Here is a 6,874-nt window from a genome sequence, read left to right on the forward strand (position 1 = left end):
GAAGGAAAAGATTTGGCTTCACAAAGTAATACTCCCTCCGTTCCATAGTAATGGAGGCAAAACTTTTCGGCACGGAGATTAAGAAAAATTGTGTTAGGTGAGTTAAGTAAAGAGAGAATAAAGTGGAAAATGAAAAAGGTAGAGAGATGAAGAGAAAAAAAAGTAAGAGAGAGTAAAATAGGTGTGGAAAAATGTGTTGACTTTTACTAAAAAGGGAAATGACTCTATTACTATGGAACGGACGGAAATGGAAAAACGCCCCTATTACTATGGAACAGAGGGAGTATCTTCTTTCCTTCTTTAAATTTCCGCGTAGACTGCAGTTGACAGCTTTGCGTGACTTTGGTAGAACGGTCATAACTCTCTCAACAGAACTCCGAATGAGGTCATCTTTGTACCAACGCAAAGCTCTTTCGAAGAAAAAGAGAATGACATGTAGAACACACTGATCAGACTTTAGGATCGCCGATAAATTGAGTTTGAACACAGCTGTCGTGTGCCGCGTTTTCCCAGTGGGCCGCTGGACGGCTCCAGAACGCTCTGGAATCATTGCAGCGACCGCTGCATTGGGTGCAGCGGGCCGCTGGGTTGTCCTTCAGCTCCTGCTTCCGAATTTTCACCTTTTTATGCTCTTTTTCAGCGCTATTTGGCACATTTCTCATGAAACACGTCAAAATACCAAAATGGATAAAATATACAAATAATGGACATGTAATGCAGCCTCGACACTCAAAATGGACCAAATAATGGCCTTAAAACGGTGCAAAATCCGAGCGTACAACATAAAGACACAACTCATCCATTTTAAGTAAAACCAATGATTCCCAAAAAGAAACAGCTATAGCATGGAAGGCTTCTGAAAGGGAGCAAACCATATCCCACATCAGAGAATGAACAAGAGTTGCAAGCATATATAAGGGCTACCCCAACTCCATTAGTATGAGGCCTTTTGGGGAGTACCCCAAGAGCAAAACCATGAGGGATTTTCCCAAAGCGGACAATATCATACTAATGTGGAGTTCGGGTGTGCACCACCGATCCCCAACAATGGTATCAGAGCCCTGTTTCAGGGCTGGGCCTGTGTGGCTCGGGTTTCAGTCGTTGCGCTTGCAAGTTCTCCGATGTCTCTGTGTGAGCTCGATCAAGACCTGTGGTGACCTAGTGACCTGTAACATGTGTGGTCGACATGTGGTCTTGGTTTGATGGTCTTGGTTTGAGAGGGGATTGAAAGGGAGCAAACCATATCCCACATCGGAGAATGAACAAGAGTTGCAAGCATATATAAGGGCTACCCCAACTCCATTAGTATGAGGCCTTTTGGGGAGTACCGCAAGAGCAAAACCGTGAGGGCTTTGCAAAGCGGACAATATCATACAAATGTGGAGTTCGGGTGTGCACCACCGATCCCCAATAGGGATCTATTCACTCGTCTACTTATTACAGAAGTACTTAATCGAAACCCTAGTTATTCTCAAGTCTTCAACTAGACTTGAGGTTCAAGAACATCAAGAACGACAAGGATTCAATCTACGGGTTTTATTTGCTTTAGTTCTATGTTCAAATTGTCTTCCCTTCAATCTATGTGTTTAGCTTATTTCATCATGTGTAACTAAACTCATAGGATTCTAGGGATGTGTTAGTAACGACTTTGGTTATACAATTCCTTTTTCTATTTAATATCCATTTTGTTTGTACTTTGTTTCATCCCTAAGTAGTTTTGATGCTGCGTAATTGAGTGACACAATCTTGCATGATTTAATATAACTTGTTTCATAACTGTGAGAGAGTTCTAGCGAGTTAGATTCACTTAGTAGACGCTACAGTTAGCTTCCCTTAAAACGGCACTGTTAATTGAGAGTGAGGACTTTTCAAGGGTCTTAGGAGCTTTATGGAGTTACGTGTTAGGATTGACAACCCTAATTTTGTAATCAACGTTTGCATCGCATGAGCATAAGCTAGGCTACTCGTCCTTTCAAAGTATAAATTGTGCTAGGGTATTGTAGTTTGGATTTTGTATAACCATAACTGTGAACGCACATCCCTAGAATTCTCTTATCTCTATATTTTATCTCGTGATTTATTTGCATTTAGTTGTTATATGCTTTATATTGTTTTCTATTTTCAAAAGTTTTCAAATACCTATCGTTCTTCCAAATAGTAATTGGGTCTTAGTAGAGGATAGACATTTTGTGTTTGCCTTCCCCGTGTTCGATATCCGGTACTGACCTTTAGCTATACTATATATACTCTGTATACTTGCAGGTTTATTTAGTGCTAAAAAATAGTGCATCACTCGGGTCACAACAGTGACTACACTAGGCCAAGGACCTCCCCACACGCTTCTACCACAAGTCACAAGATAGGAAACCGTCGAATACTAGGTCAGAAATGCTAGCCACACCGACTACCACCAGAAACTGTCTATTCAGCTCACAACTGCCAGAAAACTCATAGATATCGCAAGCACTTCACCAGTTCTCACTTCCACAACACCAACACTGTCAGATTCCAACCCTAGGTTAGAATTGACTGAACACTCTAAAGGAAACCGAGAAAGTCTCCAAACTCAAGATCTAAACCGATAGATCTTACTAAAACAAGGATTAATTGGAGGAAACCAATGATCTGAGGAGTTCACCAGTGAAATCGCCTGAGATGTAGAGAGAGAATGAAGAGAGAAGGCAGAGAGAAAACCAGAGAGCAAAGAGAGAGAAAGATCTAGAATAGAGGAGTCAAAGAGGCATCTAGCACTTAACATACTCAGCAACCAAACCCTGGATCCAACTAGGGTTGAGGAAAAATACCGAAAAATGAATATCGCTCGTATCGTATTGAAAAATATCAAAAAATTATCAAATTTTCGATATATTGTAATTTTCGATACGATAACGATATAAATTTCTTTATATCGCGATATATCGTTTTATATCGAATATACGATATATATCGATATTTTCGATATATTGTTTTATATCGAATACACGATATATATCGTATATATCGAAACATATTGAAATTCAATACATATTGAAGTTTAAAATTATAAATATATATAAATACATTTAATTTTTTTGTTATTTTTAAATTTTGAAATTATTTTTTTCGATATACAGGTATTTGATACGATAACGATATTTCGATATATCGTATCGATCTTTGATATATCATTCTTAACGATATATCGAATTTCGGTACGATATATCGAAATATCGATACGATAATGATATTGAAATTATTCATATTGAAAGTTCGATATATCGAAACTTTCGATACGATAACGATATGAAATTCTTTCATATCGATATTTTCGATACGATACACGATACAACATTTTCAATACGATATATCGTATTGACCCACCCCTAGATCCAACGGCCTACAATCATGATCTGGGTAAGGCAGTCCACGTGGCAGCCATCAGTGTGGTCAAGGTAAGTAATGGGTCAAGCCATATTGGGCTTTCCATACACAAGATTGGGCTGATGTATTTAAACATTTGGGGCCAGCCCAATAACATTAAATACAAAGGCCCAAACCGAAGTAGACCACAAATATTCAACATTCTCCACATTGTCTACTGTTGGGAGCACATAAGGAGAGCCTAATTCTACTGTTGCTTCATCACAGCCTACAAGGCTATCCCAAGACACCAAAGAGTTTTGAGGCTCATTAGTCAAGAGAAAAGCCAGGTAGACTAACAAGACTCCAGATGAGAAGCCAATTAGTCTTGTAGGACTTTAGTTGCCTTGTGATTCCAATAAGCCAAGGCCTAGAGGATCAACAACGTCTTCCCCCGGGACATGCACATGCACATGCTAACCACAATCAAAATTCAAACTTCTAATGCAAGTGAGCAATTTTTCAATAGGTAAACATTTAGTGCCCATATCAGCAGGGTTTTTATCAGTATGCACCTTATGCAACAAAACCTCACCTTTTTCAACAACATCTCTAATGAAATGGAACTTAACATCTTTATGCTTGATCCTATGATGAAACACATGGTTTTTGCACAATTAAATAGCAGACTGACTGTCAGAATACACAGTAGGAGTAGTTTTTAAGGATTTAAGTTCAAAGAGAACCCCCTTTAACCAAATAGCCTCCTTCATAGCCTCTGTGATGGCTATATATTCTGATTCAGTAGTGGAGAGGGCAACTATGTGTTGCAGTTGTGATTTCCAACTTATACAAGACCTACACACAGTAAACACATAAGAAGTAGTGGATTTTCTCTTGTCCTTGTCATTAGCATAGTTAGAATCAACAAAACCACATAGCTCAATACCATCATCACACTTAGAAGCACAGACCATACTTTGCAGTATGTTTCAGATATCTAAGAAGTTATTTCAAAGCCTCCCAGTGCACAGGTCCAGGATTAGACATATATCTACTCAAGCAAGACACTGCATAGGCAATATCAGGCCTAGTACTAACCATTAAGTACATAACAGAACCTATAGCATTGGCATAAAGCACCTTTTTCATGGCAGCAATATTAACATCAGACTTTGGGCACAACTCTTTACTCAACAAAAAATGAGCAGATAAAGGCACAGTAGCAATTTTAGCAGCAGACATGTTAAACTTTTGCAAGATCTCATGCACATAGGGTTCTTGGTGAAGCACAAGGACAGACTCCCTTCTGTTCCTAAAGATATTGATGCTCAATATCTTTTGAGCATCACCAAGATCCTTCATATCAAAGTTATCACACAGAGCAACTTGCACATGCTTAATAGACTTAAGGCAGGGTCCAATAATCAACATATCATCAACATATAGCAACAAGAACACATGAACCTTATCAAGATTTTTCACATATAGGAAAGCATCAAAGATACTTCTGATAAACCCAAGTTTTTGCATCCAAGAATTAAACTTGATATTCCATTGTCTAGGGGATTGCTTGAAACCATACAAAACTTTTTCCAGCAAGCAAACATGATTGGGGTACTTAGGATCTACAAAACCCTCAGGTACAATTCACTTTAAGAGATAGCATTTCATCTTCAATGGCTTTGTGCCAAAGATCCCAAAACTTAGATTTCAGAGCCTGCTTATATGACTGAGGTTCATCCCCATTAGATTCATGCACATTAAAGACAAAAGCAATTAAATTCACCAGACCTAAGTACCTAACAGGAGAATTAGGTTGCCTTCTGTCTCCATCTCTGGACAAGAGGTAATCTTTAAATCTGGAATAAGGTTAAGTTCATGTTGAGGCTCAACAACTTGGTCATCATGATGAGTCACATTTTGGGGCTCAGGCTGAGGTTCAGGTTCTGGTTCAGGGTCAGGGGTTATAGGATTGGTATTTCAGAAGTGCTCCACCTCACTTGGAGCATCATTAGATGACTCCACATCAGTGAGAGTGTCAGTGGACTCCACCTCACTAAGAGGCTCAATGTGAACACTTATTGGAGAAGAATCAGGGGCAGGTTTAAGACAAGGGAACTCATCCTCATTGAAGACCACATCCCTACTTATAGTGACCTTAAAATCTGGTTCACTTCTATTCCAAATCCTATAACCCTTTACACCCTCAGGATATCCAAGAAACACCCTTTTCTTGGATCTGGGATCCAGCTTACCAGTTTTGGTATGAATGAAGGCACTGCAGCCAAAAACTCTTAAATCGGATAAAATAATTTTTCTGCCAGTGAATATAGACTCAGGACATTTACCCTTAAGAGGGACTGGGTGAGCATTCGGGTTTCAATTCAGTTTTTTGCCAAAACCGAACCAAACCCAAAAAACCGAATTTAGTTCAAAATCCAAACCAAACCGAACAGAAAAACCGAAAAACCGAAAATCGAACTTCAAAAACTGAACAAAATCGAAAAACTGAAATTTTCAAAAAAAAACCGAAAAACCGAAAAAAATAGTATATATTAATTTATATATAATTTATTTTATTTTATATATACTAATAGAATATAAATATATAAAATATAAAATTAATAGAATATATATAATACATATTGTATAAAATATATTAAAAGAATATATGATATAATATATTAAATTAATAGAATAAATATATATAATATTATATTTAAAATATAATTCGGTTTTTCAGTTTTTCTGTTATTTTTTCGCCCGAACTGAACCGAACCAAAAAACTGAATTTTTTGTATTTTTAAAACCGAACCGAACCGAAAAACCAAAATAACTGAACCATATTTCAAAATCTCGGTTTGGTTCGGTTCGGATATTCGGTTTTCGGTTTTTTTGCTCACCTCTAAGAGGGACTGAGGGTGACATATTCACCAGGTAGGCTAAAGTCAGGAGGAGGGCTTCACCCCAAAAATTTTTAGACAAACCAATTTTAGACAAAAGACACCTAACTTTTTCTAAAAGGGTTTTGTTCATCCTTTCAGCAACTCCATTTTGTTGAGGGGTATAGGGAGTGGTCTTGTGTCTCTTAATCCCATACTTGGAGCACAAAGCATCCATTTGGGAGTTACAAAACTCAAGACCATTGTCTGTCCCAATAGCCATAATGGTTTTTCTAGTTTGCTTTTCAACAAGATTTTTCCAAGTTAAAAACTTTTCAAAGACTTCAGACTTTTGTTTCAAAAGGAAACACCACACTTTTCTGGTAAAATCATCAATGACAGACAAGAAGTACACAGACCCTGAATGAGTAGAAACAGATGCTAGGCCCCACACATCCATGTGTAGGTACTCAATAACACTATGACTGATGTTTTCAGTCACAGGTGTTGGGAAGGACAACTTATTTTTCTTCAAAATATTTAGACCCTTTTCACTCATATGACCAAGTCTATTTCGACACAACATGGTTTTATCAACCCTGACCACATTAGCAAGATTATTCACACAGGCCACAGACTAAACAGAACAC

This window comes from Salvia hispanica, chromosome 4 (assembly GCF_023119035.1).
Source record: "Salvia hispanica cultivar TCC Black 2014 chromosome 4, UniMelb_Shisp_WGS_1.0, whole genome shotgun sequence".
NCBI classification, from domain to species: domain Eukaryota; kingdom Viridiplantae; phylum Streptophyta; class Magnoliopsida; order Lamiales; family Lamiaceae; genus Salvia; species Salvia hispanica.